The 20,249-nt window shown below is 36.9% G+C and overlaps 1 protein-coding gene across 8 annotated transcripts in view; it reads right to left on the bottom strand.

The window, feature by feature from the left end:
• Positions 1 to 20,249, bottom strand: part of INPP4B (inositol polyphosphate-4-phosphatase type II B) — a 279,334-nt gene that overhangs the window by 111,419 nt on the left and 147,666 nt on the right. The window lies entirely within an intron of this gene.

The raw sequence follows: 20,249 nt of genomic DNA, 5'->3' as shown, positions 1-20,249 counted from the left end.
CTTTCCTAAAAGGAAATTTTTTGGCTGTAACTTGAGTGAAAGAATACTTCATCTAGAGGTGTTATCTGGAAACAAAATTTTCAGCCTCAAGAGAAAGAGCATAGCACATTGAAAAGTAATTTCTCCAAGTAAATATGTGCCTTTGCCAGCTGATCTGCAGCAGAAATCCTGATCCCCAGTCCCAGTGTATGGCCCTGCCTCCTTCAGCCACTTGCTGAGCACCTCTGAGATGAGAGATATTTGTAGGCATTCAGAGAAGGAAAGCCTCTATATTCTCCCCTACATGGGACCTCTAGTTATTCCTGTGTTTTCTCTAAAAGGTGGAGATGCCACTGCACTCAACTGCTTTCATTTCACAAGAGCAACTATGGCATAATGTGACTTCCTCTTCTGTATTTCCCAAAATAAGTACAGGTTGGTGTGTGGGTGTGTCTTTGGTGTCTTCATAATTTTATTTCTGAGTGGTAGTTGAGAACACACAACAAATTAAACAGCAAAAATTAGACAGAAAATGTATAAGAGAACCTCTGTGACAGCCCTGATGGCCTGCCTGGGCCAAAACCAACCCTTTGGAATAACTTGCTGTTAAAAGCAGCACACAAAGGAGAATGCACTGAGCATGCACATCTGTCTGATTACCTAGCCCAAGTAACAGAGATTCATTCCCTAAGGACAAACCTGTGGCTTGATTTCCAAGTACAACTCATACTCATTTTGTAAATCCCTCTGCAAAAGACTCTTTTTTTTTCCATGTCCTCAAATGTGACCCTCAATTCTTCTATTCTAGCTGCAACTTAGTGCACAAAAGGAAACACTCATTTAAAGCAAAGATAATTTAATTGTCTGCTTGTTATTCTAAATACATGTTGTTATAAAGAACCAATATCAAGTCTACCACAAAGACTTGACAAAGCAGAACCATAGCTTTTCTCAGTCAGATCCTACCCCTTGATTCCCTACAGTGAGAACATTGTTTTTTTCCACAAAAGCCTGAAGATAGAAAAAAATGCTATAATTAATTTAATGAGGGACAGCATACTTTAGAAATCTGTGGGAGTCCTCATTTGGATGCAATTTTATATTTAGATTTTCTGCTCTAATACATAAGCAGCTACAAAGCATTTGGTGCTCTACAGAAAACTAGTATAAAATGTTCAATAACTTCATTTATACCTAAAAATTTACATTTACATGCTTCAAGTCACAAATGAAAATGAAATTGACATTTTCTTGTTGGTGATACCCATCTTTCCATTTTGAAGCTGAGGAAATAACTTAGAGCAGATCTGTTTCTTAAAAGACAGATGGAATATCAACACCAGGCCAAAAATGCTGTGTCATTTTAAGATGCTAAAAAGCTGTTCTGTGTGCCAGCCTCAAAGAAGTGACATCTGGCCCAACAAGAAGTGAGGTATTTATATTTTCTAATTATTATTATGTCTATTTATTTAAGAAAAATAAATTTATAATGTAAAAATTAACCTTCCTCTTCATAATTTACTTATGTATTTGTAACCCAGCAAGTATTTTAAAAAGTGTACTTGCTTTTGTATGATACTAAGTTGTGCTTCACAGCAAGAGAAAGTTCAAGTGGAAGTTTACTAAAATCAAGGGAATTCAACATTTATTTAGAATAATAGAACATTAATTCCTTCTTTTGCTGGATGAAATCTCAGTTCAGGAGAACACATTTCTGCTTTTCTGACCTAAATGTGGAAAGCAATGTCAACACCTGATTAATCTACAGCCTTCCATATAATAAAAGCATATTCCTGAATTTCAAATGGATTTAAAATACAGGAACAATTTCTGTTGAATTTTGCAATACTTCTTGGTTCAGCCATGTTTGTTTATTTTCATTTGGTTTTAATTTTTAACCCCTTTATAACCAGTAGTTAGACAGCCAAATGTAACTCTGTCTTTGGTGGGACTGACATTACACTGCACCTCTCTTCTCCCCAAATATATTTTAATTGTAATTAAATTAAATATCTTGATCCAGGTGTGTGCAAATAGATGTAGTTTTAGAAAAAGCTTTATTATTTGATGTTTATTAAAAGACAAGCCACATACATGCATGTGAATAAATACATGGGTGGTACAGCCTTTCAGGATGTCTGTTGGTTGAGCTCCTGAACAAACCCTGTGAATGCTGCAATTATTGGGGTATCATTATGGGATGTTCACACAAGCTTCATTATAAACACAAAGTCAGCTCATAAATGTTTCTAAAACATAAGAAACAAGTCAGCTCTAGTTCCAATCCACAAAATGGAAAAGCAAAAATGGAGATAAATACAGAGGATTTGAAAGGTCAAATATCCTCCCAGTGCCTTTTATGATTAAACAAACAGCCACACTTTTTAAAACCTTGTCATAAATCAACTTTTCCCTACTGGCCCCATCTAGAACAACTACAAAAAAAATAAATGCAAACAGAAAGTCAGATTTTAATCCCAAACATCCACTAGTCTGTTAGAATTTCAGTTCTCTCATTATTTGCTCTAGGTTTTCCTGCACAAAATGCAAACCTCTGAGTGGGGAGTTTATTTACAACTGGGGTAAGACCTGTTTCCATGGAATAGCACACACTACAGCTTGACCTCCCCAGACAGAAAGAGATCACAGAAGCATGCAAAAATGACAGCTTGTGACCTAGGCTAAATGCAAAATGTTTGTGATGTGTACTCATTCCTGTGATTTGGTTTATAGAATAATACAGGTGCCTTTTTACACCACAGCTTATTGTACCAGGAAGAACACCATTGCACATTCATGCTTACTTTTCTTTGAATCTCATATAGAACATTATGCAATGAGTAATGCATTTGTCACAGATATATCTGTTAAATTTCTCTAGGCATAAATGCTAAATTCAGCTTTTATGAACTGTCCTTTAGTAGAAGGCAGTTTTGTGTGATTAAAAGGAACATTTCTTTCAATCATTTGCAGCACTCTGAGCCACATTCACACATGCTTCTGTACTTCTGTCAAAGTACACAAGATTTATTCACTATCATTACTGAATCTTTTGTGCCTTCCTTAATTAAAGCCTTTGCATTTCAGTTGATGATCAAAGGCCATGTTCACAATGCACTCAGCTTTGCAAACAAATAATGCTAGATCCTTTCCTTGGTTACTATGGATTTATTCCATCAAACCAACAGAGTCTTCCAGTGATTTCCCAATACCCAGTGCTGCTAGCTGCTCAAATGCACTCTGTCATCACTGCTATACACTCCTGGCATCTCACAATAACTAAGTGCACACATCAGCAAGGCTAGGCAAGGCAAGATAAAAGAGATTACTGAAAGCAGTCACTGAAAAATTGACTTCCAAAAAGCACCTTCCAGGAAAGCATTCCCAGCTTTAGTAAAACTGCAGTGTGGGAACAGTGCACACACATTAACCTGGAGGTGCTCTGGGACAGGGGCCATCTGCACCTTTCTGCCCCCAAAGGTAAAAGAGCACTGAACTCTGCTAGCACAGCCCCATCCCCACCACTGCCTGCCTGCCAGCTGGCACCACCACCCAGCAGAGCCCAGGAGTTACTAGTTCTTGGAATTTTTCAGTCAAATTGCAGCTTCACGTGCTTGTGCTGGGTGAGCCGAAATTGTTATGGGGTTCTGCAACATCAATCAGCTTTTAAAGGATAGAACACATTCCAGTATATGCAGCAAATTGTTTTTTAAAAGAAGATATTTTACATTCACCAGCTATTTATTTTCATCATATAGATTAAAAATTTACTAAATAGTTCAATCAACATATTGCAGTCAGCAAAGTAAAACACTTCCATCAATACTTTGTTGGATAAGTGCTTATTGAATGGAGGACAATACCAATACAGTAATTTTCTAACATTTACTGCACAATTATTTCCAACAGTCCACCTAAAACAAAAATCTTTTCCCAGTGGGCATGCATATGGTATTGCAGGGTTTACAGCTCCAATGGAAAAGCTGTTAGGCAAAGAAACTGATAAATGTTAAAACTGAATTAAAGATAGAAACAAAGAGAATATAAGCTATAACAAATAACTGCAATGTTTTATAATAACTATATTATTTTTATTATATATTAATTAAATTTAAGCTTATAAAATAGATATTCCCTACTACAGATAGTAGGGAAAATATGTATGCCTCTATTATTTGCTGTATAGCAACTGACTATTTAATGTACTTACTTATCTGAAAAGGTCAAACAGAAGGGCAGAACTATCTGCATCCTTTCCATAGCCAGTGCTTAAATGTGACTCTTTTGCAGAGCATGGAGTCAAAACCATTCATTTGTGCAGCACTGACACTGTGTGCTACCTCCGGGCACACTTCTCAAGATGTAATGTGAAGATAATAGAAAACACATATTTCTCAGTCTCTAAGAATCTGCATAAACTGCATTTCTGTCAGACATCTCTACAGCTCAGTATCTTTCTCTGTGTAGGCTGCATCTTTATGTGCTTTTTGGAGAACACATGGCACAAGAGAGGCATCACGAGATTCCCCCAAGCGAAGACTGAGGTTAAGAGAATTTAACACTTGATGTAGGTATGAAACTTGCTGTATGAATAATGAGCAGAAACACACAAGAGTCTTGAGTATTTGATCACAAATACAATTTTGTTTCTCTGTTTTTACAGCTTAGTCATATGATCAGAATTGCCTTAAAAAAACGTCTCAGTTCAAAAAGAACAGATTACTTAGGAACTCTCTACTGAGCATACCACAAAAACCATACCAACTGCAGCATCCATATAGAAGCTGGAACTTCTAGTGACACAAAAGATCTAAACATTAGGAGTGCTTTGGGAGGGAGGGAGGGAGAGTTTATTTACTTTCTTAACATAGCACACAGCATGAGCACTGGATTCATTTTTTTAAACCAGTATGAAACACCTTTTTTTTTTTCTACAGGGAAAGATCTGTCAAATGTGAGGTTATGCAACAGATTAAAACTGACAAAGAAAAATGGCCTCTATAAATTAGAGATAATTAACATTTGAGTCTCAGCATCATGAAAAAGAGATGTTCTGTTACTCATAATTGATTTGCTCTTTATTGACACTTGGGGTACTCTTTCAGTGCAGAACACTGAGGAGGGGAAAAAACTGTGCACTGCTGCACCCAGTTAAATCATCTTGTGTTGCATGATGAGCTCACCATCACTCCCCTCCTGAACAGCTCCCAGTAAAACACAACCTTTGCACCCATGAAGGAACACCTACAGGCAATGGTTCAGGCATTGAAGGGGCTCAAACACAGCTGCAAAATGTGCAACCATGGCAGGGAAGGGACACACTCACCCAGCCCAGTACCCCACAGTGATGCTGACACACACAGCAGCACGTTGCTGTTTATCAGTCAATCTGTTGGGTTTCTTTAAGTGGTTGAAGTTTTGCAATCAGTGACCACTGATAGCAAGCTAATGAGATACAGGCTTCTTCCTTCACCTTTCAGGACTTTTTTGAACAAAGCTGAATGATGTGAAGTAGCCTTCTAACGTCTTAAGAGGTTCTGAAAATCTAGGCATTTGGTCAGTTAGAATTTTAATAAAATATAATATGAAAACACATTTAAGTCTGCAGCTGTTACAATCAGCCAGTAGGTCCTGCATCCTCCCCATCATAATTTCCAGAAATTACCCCTTAAAAGTCTGTTTTATACTAAGAAAAAATCTGCAAAATTTGCGTAAAAATCCCCTTCAAAGTACTTGTGATGACTCTTCTTCCCTGCTTTCTTCCACTGTGAAACAAAATTCACAGAAGGCAAATTCTGGCTTCTGTCAGCAAACTACAGATGGAGCACTCCTAAACTCTTTTGGCTCTTCATTTACATGGGCCAGTCAATGGGGAATTGTTACTTTCTCAAATCCAAATACCTCAGGCTGGTTATTGCAGTGCCACTACCCAAAAATCCCTGAGACAGACTCCACAATCTAAAAAAGGCAGCAGTTAACAGAAGCCAAAGAAATCCAGATGTTCTGACAATTTATATCCTAAAGAATACTCACTCCAGAATGATGAAGATAATAGGACACAGGAATATATGTGTAGGGGAGTTTTATCAAGCTTTTCCACCCTACTCCCCACACACCCAGCTGTGCACACTCCTTCAGCAAAACCTATCTGGCAACCTCTCAGCCAGTCTGTCTGAGCATCTTGCTCCCCTGAAGCAGCAGACTAACCCAAGTGTTCAAGCAGGACTTGCAGGGAAAAATGACTTCCTAGAATGCAAGATTTCAGCATTGCTTACAGTGCCTGAGGCAGCTGGGTAGGAAGAGAAAAAAAAAAAAAAAAAATCTCATTCCCATATGAATAGCAGAGAATCTGTACAAAAAACCATGCTAGAAAAGTCAAGGAAAGAACTAGTACTCTAACCAGTTATTTCAGGGGAAACTTGAGAGGATACAAGCCAAAAGTGGTAAAAAGCACATAAAGCTGTCTAGTGAACACCCAGGTCAACTCAGTCTCGCTTTAGTGCATGGCAGACAACATGAATTAAGACAAGTATTACTGGACTAATCAAAGAGCCCAACGGCATCATAAAATCTCCAGAACATGATCTTCTGCCTCAAAATTTCAGAAAAAATTTGAACTTTGACTCTGAATATCTGACAAAATAAACTGAAATCCTGTTTTATTGCTTTATCGAATAAACAGACTTTTTTGAATATGCTAAAGTCTACATTTCATAATTTGCTTCTATTACCATAAAGTTGCATTAAGAAACCTTACTATAAATTAAACATGATGCCATTTCCACTGATGAATCAGTTACAAGAAACATGATTTACATTAGCATTTTGTAGAGGTATTTCCAATACTCCCAGTTCCTCAACAGATTGAAGCATCTACTCAAGTGAAAAAAGGCTACTCACGTATTAAACATGAAAAAAAGGTCTTGCTGCCTTAAGTTCAGAAGAAAACTCTCCACAAAATATCTCTGTCTTTTGACTCATGGGAGTTGCTGAAATGAAGAACTCAGAATTTAACTTGTTGGAGCAGTCACATGCCCAGTACACAAACCTCCAAAGTTCCCTTGAGAAGCTGGTATTACCCCTGTGCCAACACCTGAGTGCATCAAGATCAATATTTGGAAGGAGTTATTTTTATGTGAGGCACTGAACTAACCATGTATCAGCTCTCATAGAAGTAAAAAATTGTTTTAGGATCACCCCCCAAAAAACTGAAGAGGTTATCCCCCGCTGCACATTTTATGGCAACTTTTTAACATAAATTTTTAGATTCTAAAGTGAACATTTTAGAGCAATTAAGCTCAGCCTGTCAGTCTCAACCTTCTTCATTTCCCACTGGGTGTCTCCCACAGGGAATTCCAGCAGGGGATTTTCCCTGCAGCTACTGCTAGAGGCAGCTGCAGCAGTAGCATCAGCAGGAAGAGCTCTTGTGGAGACTTAAAAGGACTCACACTGATTCCCTGCAGCCTGTGCCAGGTCTACAGGCAGAGCCACCCTTCAGCAATGGGACATCTGTGAGACATGGAGAGCAGTAGGGAAAGCTGCAGATGAAAGAATATGGCTGGAGAATACATTTCCTGACTAAACCCACTCCACTCAAAATCCATCAGAGGAGTATGAAAACTAACCAAGAGCCTGGTATTTTCAATAATAAAAAACTATTAGCAACACAGAGCTGTAAAAAACTTTCAGATCATTTGTTTTAGCATTTTACTGTTACAGATACAACATAATACCCCCCCCCCCTCGACACACACACACACTTTTTAACTGCACCTTGAAATTATTCAAATTTCCTCTCCCTCCCTCTGACTGGAAGGTCATTCAAAAAAATGATTGCAGTAATAGTTCAGAGTCATGTTCTAATTTACAGCCCATCATTATTCACGGCGAGTTTATACTCATTTGCTCTTCCACCAACATGGTCTTTTAGCTAAGTAATTATTTTCTGTTCCTCATACTGCTCTCCTGATGTATTAATAAGAAAGGAATCACATGCCCTCTCATACTTCATTTTGTTAGGATAATAAGCCAAGCTTTTCCAATACATTGTCATACAATAAGCTCTCCATTCCCCAAATCATATCATCTGCTCAAGTCCCATTCATCTTTCTTAAACACAAATGATCCAATTCCTGACAGCTTTCCAGAAAAGGCCTGACTTGTGTGTATGGAGCAGAGTTCCCTGGATTCATCTGGGAATCAGTTCTGCTTCCCTCTGTTCAGTTACACAGTGAACAACTAATTTACCTGTGTTTTCCTTTGCATAACTTTTTTCTCATTAATTCTTTGTTCATCAAAAAACTTCATGGTATTAGAAAAACACTTGGTCATGTACTGAGAGACTACTGTATTTCCTATTCTATTATTCCTGACTGCCTTGAAGCAATTCCATGGGTAAAGAGTCCTATCAGCTAGCAATTCCTTTTTTTTTTTTTTTTTTAATTAAGGGAAATTTCTGCACACACCAAACTTTCCTCTAGAAGTTGAAGGACCCTCACATAAATATCCACAGAAGCAAAGAAAATAGTATTAATCAATAAGGATTTCTCTTTTGTTCTTCTGACAGTTTGTGATAACATTTAAAAAATAGTTGAGGCTGTGGTTTGGTGGTAATATTACCTCATGGATGGGAATTCTCTTTTGGGGAGCTAGAAGCAAAATTGCTCATCAAATTTACTGTGGTCAAAGGCATAAATATATTTTAGACAGATGAGAGTACATAAATGTTTGGGGGTTCCTATGAGCCCTATTTTCTTTGCCTTCATAGACCTATCCATTCATGAAAGTGTATTTTAGCAGGATTATAGCTGCACTTCCATAGATAATGGCTCTTCCAACCCATGGAACCACAGTACTCTCATGAGAATTACAGCTGTGTCCAGTGCTCCCACGTGCTTCATCTGCATTTCTAGCAATCCACACTTGAGGGGAGCAAGGAATTTTCTCAGAAGAATCTCCACAAGATCCTGGGAAAATAAATCTTCCCAACTATCCAAATATAAACACTCCCAACTATCCAAATATAAATATTTCCAAAGCTATCTACAAAGAAAAAAATGTCCAAATCTATTTCTTTTTTATTTGAGAAAGAATTTCTTCATGGATTAAAACAATTAAACCTGCATGGCAAGAATTAAATTCTTAAGTACACAAATGCTAAAACAAATAACCTCCTGATCAGCCACTTTTAAACAGTCTCTGACCTTTGCACAACCTCTCTGTCTTCTGAGATGAGAAACTGAAAGGGGCTTTATTTAGTTATTTATCAAATAAATTCACTGCTGGCTTCAGAAGAAGCTACAAGAGAAATGTGTCATTTCTCCTACAATGTAAATCAGTTTCTGCTTTAAAGGAAGCAGGAATCACTGGAAACAGGTATTTCTGTGGGGCTATTTTACTATGCAGCACTTTATACCTACAAGAGAAGGTAAATAGATTTCACACAGTTCCTCTCTCCTGTAATAGAGACAGGTTTATATGAAGAACACTTCATTTTTCTATCAGTGACACTATATTCATAGTCACTTCCCCATTAACCACATATGATTTTGCTCTCAAAACCATTTTACAGCAAGACTGGTTTTCCTCACCTGAGTATGTGTCACTGTGCTTAATTGCCACATAAAGATAAACCCTTTTCCTTCTCTACAATGTCAATTTTAACTTTTTCTAAAGCACAACTGCAATCTGCAAGACATAGTAATCCTTTTCAATAAGCATGATCAAGCCCTTGCAGAGATGTTACTTAAAACCAAGTAAGTTATGAGCACCCTACTTTCAGACTGATAAGTAGGCTCAGGAAAGTTGATAGTCACAGCTGCCTGAGCTAAGTAATTAAATTCTGATTCTTATGAATCACAAGGTGTGAATAAAGATATTAGGTATATGTTTTTAAGCAATCATTTTGCTTCTTTCAGAATTAATATTCTGAGGATGCAGAGAGATTTTAAGGCTCAGAGTAAGCCCCAAACACATTTAAATATTTTCACTACTTAGAAAAAAATTAGACTTCTTTCTGAACCTGAAAGTGACCCTTTTTTTGGGAACTGTTTCAGTAATGCTTTTTATGCAAATAAAAAGATCTATTAGGAGCAATATTGTTGGCAAAGCTGGTTAGGTCAGAAATTCGGCCACCATATTTCTATTTCTAGAAATTACTTACAGATTCTTTCTTCCTTTTATGTTGCATCTTCTCATCTGGAAATTCAGCCAGATAATGTTTTCTGGGAAAGACAGGATCTGTTATTTACAAGCTGATGTAAGATGGAAACAGGCACTTTTCTTGGCCCATGGTTGCTCCAGGAACTCAAGAAAGCTTGTGCTCCTGAAAATTTCTGTGTCCTCTATAATATTTGCTTATCTAACAGAAGGCTATGTTCTCCTGCAGATCTCTCTCTGTGGCATTCCCTGATGCTCAAAGCCAACCCATCTCCACTGTATCCCACCAGACACATTTTCTGAGAGATATCCCAACTCCAGCCACAACACTGCAGCTTATTAAACAAAGGAGCCACAATCAGTTGACAGAAAAGTTATGGCACAAACTCCAGTAACAGAATTTCCCCTTTCATATTTTACTTTTTTTCCCCACTAATGATGCTCAGGATAATTTTTCACTCCCACATGGTTTGTTGCTCCCAGCAGTGCTCTGCTGAGATGTCAGTGCTTGCTGAGTCACCATTTACTTTCTCAGCAAGTGACACAAAATACTGTGGGGTGCAGAGATTTCAAGTCAGCATCATTTCTCAGGATATGTGCAAATTGACACCAGGAATGGGAACAGCAGATTTTAAATAGGCCTGTGTTTCAATGTCACTGAACAAACTCCACTTTCAAAAAATACTCTGTCAGTAAACAGCCTTACCTAAAACCAGCCCACTCATTAAGAGTACACTTGGTTTAGAGAAGTGCATTACATCCTTTTTTTATTTGAAACCAGCTCTAGATAAATTCACTTCTGGAAGGTAGTAGTATTTTAAATGATTAAAAGTTCTTTCAAATATCAAAATTTATAATAGAAATTCACTAGAAAGTGAACCTACAGCAAAATCAGGGGATGAAAAAAAGCACATGCACATTTCCACAGCAAGGATTTTATGTCATCTAAATTAGATGACAGAGTTGTTTTTTTTGTCTAAACAAAGTCAAAGGAACTTACACATCTTGACATAGATGAATCCTAATTTACAAAAATGTAAATGGGTCACCACAGAAAATGTAGTGTTTTGAAAAGGAACTTCTGAAACCCAGTGGGAGATTCTATCTGCTTAATAAACCACATAGTCTGTGCTTCCAAAAATGTGTTGGTAGCCTTATGTATCATAAGGCTGTATGCCATAAGTTATAGGTATCATAATTCATCCAAGTACAGAGCAGCCTCACTCCTTCCACACTCAATTGAACCTCCTTCCCTGACAAAGGGAATAATTATTTGCAAAAAAAAAGCATTTTAATACATGATGAATGATATGAATGGTAGCTTTCCATGTGAAAATATGGAAATCTCTTCAGGTTGAGGACAGGTGGTGATATAGTACCCTGAATTGCACAGCATCCTATGTGCTGACAGGATAATGGTAGTTCTATAAAATTAATGTTTAGAGACTTCCCCTTCCACAACTCATATCTAAAAGGGAAAAAGATATATGCAACAAAGAAGAGGTTATATGTGAAATAATGTTGTATTCATAGAACACCATGCAACTCACACCATAAATTCTCTGTAAATTATTACAGACCCACATTGCATCCAACATGACTATTGTGGTGGAATCATAGAATCATCAATGTTGCAAAATACATCCCAAAATAGATCTCCAAACTCAACCATGACAAAAATTAGAAGCAAGACAAAGCTCCATTGGATAAAAAGGCAGGAATTTTTATCTAACTAATTCTAGGAAACATTTCAAGATATGAAATAAGTTAGCATGAATTTCAAGGGTCACGGGCCCAGTTTTCTAATAAAACCCTTACAATTTCCAGTGTTAAAAATGCCACATCCAGCAGCTGAATTGTACAAGTTGATTCAGAATCAAACCCCTAAAATAAAACCCCAAAACCACAACCCAAAACCAGCCACAAACATTCCCTACATGCATCATTTGAAGCAGCCTATAAAAAACTTTAATGAATCTTTCTGAAGACAGAAAAATCCCCTCCTCACAAAGTATTCCCCAACTTGGTGATTACTTTTTACAGTATTGGTATCATCAGAATTTGTTTGAAATTAATATTCAGACTTTTCCCCATCTTAAAACTCCCATAAATTTGGCTAAAATTAATTTTATAATTTCTAGTTCATTTCACAAAAGAAAGAATAAAAAGGGTCAAAATGTTTTTCAATACTTTGACTAGCAAATGGAAAAATATTTTTTAAATCCAGTACGTTAATAACTTAACTTAGAAGAGAATCAAAAACTCAGCAAAATTGAAATAAGTATTCCTAAACATATTTGCTAGAATTTGCTACAATTTCTTCTATTTGCACATAAATATTAGCACCATTAAAAACCATTTTTATTCATATGTACAAGAATGAAAATGAGCAGTTAAACCAAAGTACACAAATTGTTTATTTATACACCTTCAATAGACATGGCCTAAAACATTAATGTCTTTTTGTTGCACTCTGTGATTTCATTAAGTCACTCTGCTCAGTTTTAAGCACTAAAGATCTTGAAATAATACCTAATTTAATACTGTTGCAAGAACCTTAACTCCAAAGTTGTCAGCACAGACACCATCAGAGAGCCATTAATAAAATGCTCTTTATTGAAGTCCATATATTTTGTTTTTGAATAGATCAGAGTGGAATAAAACCAACCTTAATGATCTTCTAATCATTACCTACAAAAACTAAAACCTACTTGGACTTGATAGAACACATTCAAAAATAATAGCTGAGCATACTTTTAAAAGGAAGACCCAGCACTGACCCAAATTTCATGTGAGGCTTCAGCTCAGGATAATGTTAGGATTAACAAAGTGTGCATGACAGGTCTGATTTAAAGACTGCAGCTTAAACTTCTCCTCCTTCCACACAGAGCTGATGGCACAGAAATGCAGTGATGTATATACCACTCTCTCCATCATAACTGGCCCACAAACCTCTGAGCAACCCACAATTGAAAATATCTTGAGAGGGACAGCTTCTGGCCATGTGAAGGTCCCCTAAAATCCCAAAAATTCCCCAAGTTTTTCTGAGTTAACGATACTTCACTTTTCCCTTGTATATTCAAGAAGAAGCTGAGAGCCCTTTAATGTAACTGATGAAGAATGTCCTGCAAACCCCAGAGTTACAGACCTCTGCAGGAAGGGCAATTGTGTGAAATAGCAAACTCAGAATCTAGACACTTATGGAAGTTGTTTTCTAATCTACATCCATCTCATAAAAGCCATCCATATCTACATAAAACTATTTAGTTTTGTCCTCCAGCATGGAGGATCTAAGATGCTGAAATCCATATTGTTCTGCCCAGACATCACTTCTCTGCTCCCCATGATCTTTCATTTCTGCCATGATAATTTTTGTTTCTCCCACCACAGTTTAATTCAACTGTTAATTTATTTTTCTACTTAGCATCTTGGTCTTTAGCACATAGCAATTCCTTCCCATGCTGCCACAGTGAAACATCTCACAAGACGACACAGAAAATGTCATTTTCAGCCTCTTTTAGAGATAAACCAGACTCCACAATACTCAGAAAACATCCAGACCCTTCTTTTCTTCACAAGTCATGCAACTGAGGTGCATTTCCTTTCTCAGATCCTTTTCTCCTGGAAGAAAGAATGATTTTCACTCCCTAACAATGAGCTGATTGCAGAGATGTGCAAGGCCCTGCTGAGGGAAGCTGGAATTTAACATCTCAACCTTAACAGCACTAATATGGATCCCACATCATAAGCAATTTCTCAGGATTTCTGGACTCTCATGAACAGAAAGTTTTCTTTGCTGGTATGCCAAACTTATACTCTTTTCCATTCTTCACTACCAAGAATTTAATAATAAAGTTCACTGAAGAAGTTTCCTTTTCGTATAAGTCATTATGAAGTTTTACCACTGGTGTATGAAACAAAATTTAAATGCATTACCCTTTTTTATATTATAGGCATAAAAAGGAAACTTATGCAAAGAAATGCCTTTATTAAAAAAAAAAAAAATCCCCTTTTGAAGTTTTATTTGTGAACACAGCTGGTAGAAGCCTTAGGAAAAGGCACACTGCTGCTGAAGAACTACTTTTTGGTACATGTCTTCCAAGTTTTTCCAGATGACAGAACCTATATTACTTCTAACTTCAGTTTCTACTGAAAAATGCCAGTTATCTATAAAATATATTCAGAGAAATTTAGTTCTTCCAAAGGTGATGTCAAGAAACAGCAGCTGGAAGTGTCAGCATCATGATAAGTATCATTAGATCTGTGGCCAAAAAATTCCTATTAATCCTTCTGCATGGATTGAAGATTATTTTATAATCATGCACATCATTTGAGAAGTGTCTACACACAAGAGAGCTCCTGCCAGTACGACAGCTACCACCCATAATAAAAAAAAATAAACTTCAGGAAAGCAAGAACAAAAACACAACAAACAAAAATAATAATACAAAAAGTGAAGCCTAGAAGATTATTTTTTTCCCTGCTAAAAAATAGTCTTTGAAATGACAGAGAATTATTCATGTTTTAACCTTTTGTTCATCCACTGTGTTGCAGATGCTAAAGATCTCTCAAGGGCAGAGCTACTATTCTTGTTCCATTTCACCAAAGACAAGCACAGTGTCCTCTCAGCAAACTCCACTTTCCAAGAAAGAAAATCTGCAGGCTGACTGCCATTTTGCCTTGCAAATTTCTCTGTAAAGATAAGCACCAGTGCCTAGTGAACATCATTTAAGAAAACCAAACTTCCTGAGCAGTTTGCTTCCAGCACTGCCTTCATATAGAAAAGCAACAACAAAAGCCACTTCCAGTTACGCAGTTCAATTGTATTTACAGCAGTATTTTTTCCTCTCACTTTTTTTCTCCCCTAAATTTCCCACATCCTATGCTGATAACAAACAGTTTGAATGCATTCTTCTTAAACCCTGTTCTGCTGGCAACCCATGAATCATCAGGCAAAATAATTCCTTGTGCCTGCAGGGCACAGATAAAGGCTGCCCTGTGGCACGGGGCCAGTACAGCACATTCACTTGCTCGAGACACTAGGAGTCAGCATGGTTACACTGAACCCAGAAAAGGGCTCTACTCTTTTCTGAATATATCTTTTTCTTTTTTTAGCAACCAGGAACCAAACTAGGCTCTGTGCTTGACTTGGAGCAGGCAGTTCATTGGTCACCAAGTTCACGTCACAAGGCAAAGTCATCTCTGCTTTTCTAAACTCCCACATTCACAGCTTTTTTATATTAACTCCTTTACAAACTCAATCTGCAAAGTTTCAAATTCAAAATTATCAAAGTTCACATATATCTTTTGACTCTCTTTTAATACTCACGAGAACATTGGCAAGCATATTCCTGGGTGTTATATACCAGCACTTTTAATAGGATTCCACAGAAATTCTTTCTTGTGCAAATAATTTCTGTACTTCATATATGTCACTTTACATGAAGAGACACACACACACACCAGACTCCACTTAGTGATTGTCTGTTTAAGTCCTCACTTTCCTGCCTTTTACTTAGAGAGAATAAGATCTATTCTCTCCATGTATGAAATAAATTTATTCACAAATGGCTTTGTGCGCCTGCAAATTTCGGTAATTTCTGTACAATAGATCAGGAGAGCCTGACAACTACACTTCAAATTTTTAAAAAATTTAAACAATATCTCCACTTATTTGCATAATAAAATAAGCAACACCACATTCAAAATAAGTGAAAACAAGCTGCAGTAAATAACCAAGGTGAAGCCCCCAGAGGCCGACTGGCAGCAAAGTAGGACAACACAAAATATTTCAGTGAAGGTTACACACAGTAACATTTAAATTAAAGGCAGCTCAGTTAGGTAACTAAATGAAATGCCAGCTCAAATCATGTTCCTGTTCATCACACACTGCAGTATTCCCTGGAATTCCCAACCAGTATATCTGCCCCTGCAAGAAAGGGTTAATAAACCAAGAAGCTATGGCAAAGCAGCTGTGGATCCCAGTTCATTTCAGGTAGACAGATGAACTCTAGCTACAAAAGTATTAAAAGAGTCTGTTTCTACTTCCTTTATTGCTGTGTACTTATATAACTTTGAAAAAGAAAAAGAAGAAATAAAGAAACACATTAAAGTGAGAAACTGTTTTAAATTATGGTATTCTTGTCTCCATTCTGGTCAGAACTCTGCACACAAGAATTAGAGGCAAAATTAGTTACTTGGCCTTCTCACACAGCCCAAGACCTCCAGAGATAGCACAAGTTACTTATGAGGAATTTAGCTAAAGAAAATGAGTGATACTTTCACAAGTGGCATGAGCAGTGCTGCTACAGAACTCCTCATTGGAGTCAGAAAGTGCCTTTGGCAGTGGAATGCACGCTGGTTTTGGGAAGAGGTGAAAAATTATGTCTGACTAAGTGCAAATAGGTTGTTGCACCAGGATGAAAAATAAATTCTAATGCCACTGTCAGCCCTCTGGCATCCCAAGGAACCAACTTTCTTTTTCTACTTAATTAGAATGCAGATGTCTAATATCAGAGTAGCCATCAGTAGTGTCTAAAAGCTGGGATAGCCTTTAACAAAGAGCAAAGAGCTGAAGCTTTTGGGACATTCCAAACACTATGCAACAGCATGTGGTGACATCCAAACCAGACAGAAAGTAGTGTATTAAAGACTCCAAGCATTTCTAAGCTTCTCAGCATTCCTCTGCTTAGATCTATTGACAAGTGACAGAATTTTATTAGAAAAGAGAGTTTCCTTGCATCCAAATATTGCTTGAAAATAAAAACAGGGATGGAAGGAGCCTGGCTTTTTTTACATTGTCTTCTGTTAAAAGAGAAAGTTAAATCTATAATATCCCAGGCATTTCTCTGTAAAATACTCAGGTGTTTATATCACTTTGAGGCAGAAGCTCCCCTTGAGCCAGCCACTGCAGTGGTCTTGCTTAGTTACCTGGCTCACTGCTCCTAGCAATGTGTCCAAATATATTTCATCTCATGCACTGGGGGTAATTTTGCAAAAGAAAAAATCCTCTGCAGAATGGAAATTAAATATTTGTGACTTGCCTGTGATAACACAGTAAGCCTGGGGCAAAAATTAAGAACACAGTTTTTTGTCTCCCATTCCACACAGGATTACTCAGCTTCCTTCCTCCCTTCACAGCTGGGGGATCTTCCCCTAAGGATCACATTTATCTATTCTAACCACTGCACTGTGTTAATATCTGTTCAGAGTCCAAGACCTAGTTGAAACCATCCCAAAAGGCCACATGTGCCAGCCACACAATCCAGCTGGGCACAGCTCCATGAAGAGCCAGGCTATTCAGGGACTTCTCATCCACCCTACTCCAGTGATTTATCTCCTCAGAGGATTTAGAAACACTGCTAGCAAAGCTCAAGGGCCCTCCCAGAGTTATGAGATCTTCTTGTTCTGAAGAACAGTTTGGGTGCTAAGGACAGAAGACAGACCAATGTGAAATCAATTAAAGAGCCCTGGTTGCTTAACCACCTTTCACAACCTCAGATCATCTGAATACAGTAAAACTAGTCACAGCTACATAACTAGCTTTACTACCTGGCCAGTACTTTAAGGATGGGATTTTAATGACAAATTTAAAGTTATTTTGAAAAACAAAATTGTTGGTGTAGGATGTGATGAAGTAAACTGATTTTCTGCATCACTTTTTGAAATCTTTCTCATTCCCATTGGACAGTGGCAGTGTTTCCAAGCAAGATAAAATATTTGTCACTTCCAGTTCAGAACTTTGGGGTTTGAAAGCAAGCAATTGGTGTCAATGAAAACTTTGCACTGCACACTTTATTTCTGTTTTCCAGTAAAAGAAGCAGAAACATCATGTCAACATCTAAAGAGAGAAAAATATCTTATTTGCTTGCATTAACAAGTTTCTTTTTGAGGTTACTTACATAATAATGCTTTGGCATATCCATTGAGCATTTCAACTCTTAATTTCACTTTCTTTTTCCCTTAAGTCAATACAAACATTACAATAATATTGCCATCATGGAACCTGCAACTGCACTTTACTGCTAGGCTAACACACAGGAATCATTCCTGCAATAGTTTCCATTCTGGGAACATCAGTAATTTCTGCTCTACCAGTGTCTTTTGCTTCAAAGTTAGCAAAAGAAAGGAATAAACTGAAAAGGAGACAAGAAACTAATGTCAAAAGTTCAGAATTTCTAGACCATAACAAAAAGGACAAAATGATGGTGTCATTTTAATTAATCTGTGAAATAGTTAATCTGAATAGCCCTTTCACCAAGATAGCTCCTGGGGAAATGGATCCAGACAGATACTGTATGGCAGACATTTTGAGGAAAAAACAATTTGAACAAAAAAAAATATTCTTAATGGGGAAACAATCAATAAGTGCAATGAAAAATGTACAGTTAAACAGGTGTTTTACAAACATGAATATAAATGTTTCATGCTTTTTGCAAACCAGATACAGCTTAAAGCAATTAAGGGCTGCTCCTAGCTACATAAATGTGAATTAAAAGCAAACCTAGATCACTAAAGTAACACTACTGCAAAACCAGGGGCTTTGGTTTATAAAGGATGATCTAGGGAGGGGAAAAAAAAAAAAAAGTGCTTCTTTGAAATTAAACCAAATGGTAAATTTTTACTTGGACAGATAGAATGAAGTGGTATTTACATAGCTTAAAATGGCTTAGTAGAATGGGGGGGAGCAGGGGGGGAGAACAGAATTTGGTTGTATTGCAATATCTAGTGCATCTAGTTCAGATTAGGTGTACAATGTTCAATCATAATATAAATTATTACAATGAATTGTTGGTCTGTGCTCTCAACCCCATCTCAAGAGTTTTGTTACTTCAGTGCTGCTTCTTCCATGGAAGAGATTCTCTCACTAACAAGGCAAAAGGGAAGACATTCTCTTGAATTGTGTTGAAAATTCAGGAGTCTGTTTTCTAAGCAGCTGAGTTTACCTCTGAATAAAATTGACCCATTCTTGTCTTTAAATACAAGAGTAGAATCTGTCTTTTGAGAACTCCAAAACTTCAAATGAGAAATTCTTCACACCAGACATTTACCTAAAGCTTGTAACATGTATTTTCTCCATGAGAAACAATTACTTTCTAAAGACAAAATAATTATGCAATTAAAATATAACACGTATTTTTCTGCAGATACTGAGGTACTTTCTGAGCTTATTAAAAAAGTTTTTGCCATAAAAGCTTACAATGCTTATGCTAGAAGTATCTCAAATGTAGATGAACCAAGTGTAATCTTTATACTTCTATTATTTCAGTATAACAACTCAGGGTCAAGACTGCCTGAAAGACACCTTCTATGTACTTGACTTCCAACATTGAAGGCAATCTTGTGTTTCAAAGAAATCTGCACTGTTTCTCATGCACTATTCTAGCTCAATGTTAACACTAGAGTTGACTAAATAATCTAAAGATGAGAAGGGGAAAAATATAAGACAGTGACATGCAGCAGCAAGTTTTGGTTTTGTTCAAGTCACCTCACCTACACAGGCTGAGATCCAAATAGATTTAAAGCTGCAGTCAGAAACACTTTGCAAATAAACTATGGTAGATACTATCCCAATGTAAAACAAAAACCAAAATAGTGAGTGATATGGAAAGTATTTAGGAATCTAAACCAATTAATATAAAATAGAAACCCCAGAATTAACCTTGCATATTAGAATCTTAAGACTAAAACCAAACTTTCACATATCAGAAAGCTCTCACAGATATTAAGCCCCTCAAATAAGCTAAAGAAATGCAAACAATAAACACTCACCACTCCAGAATTCCACCAGTTAAGATTCAGACTGTTGTTAATGCACTTCTGAATCTTCCTTTTCCTCAAGTCCCACCAGTTCAGAGTATTTTGTGCCCTTTATAGTTTAACATCTCCAACGTCAGAAGCATGACAGGGACTCTATCATATAGCTGGTATCTTACTACAAGCTGCCTTTTATTCTAGACATTGCCAGTAATTTAAGAATTAGTCATGATTTTGCATTCACTGACTATTTCTGATGATTGTCACAATATATATAGATATATATACACTATATATTCTTATTAGAAAAACATATGTGTTCATTAAGAGGAGATCAAGCAGACTAAATTATTTTC

The sequence above is a fragment of the Erithacus rubecula genome (genome assembly GCF_903797595.1).
Source record: "Erithacus rubecula genome assembly, chromosome: 5".
Classification (NCBI taxonomy): Eukaryota; Metazoa; Chordata; class Aves; order Passeriformes; family Muscicapidae; genus Erithacus; species Erithacus rubecula.
The sequence above is the reverse complement of the archived record's forward strand: the minus strand, read 5'-3'. Positions and strand labels throughout refer to the sequence as shown.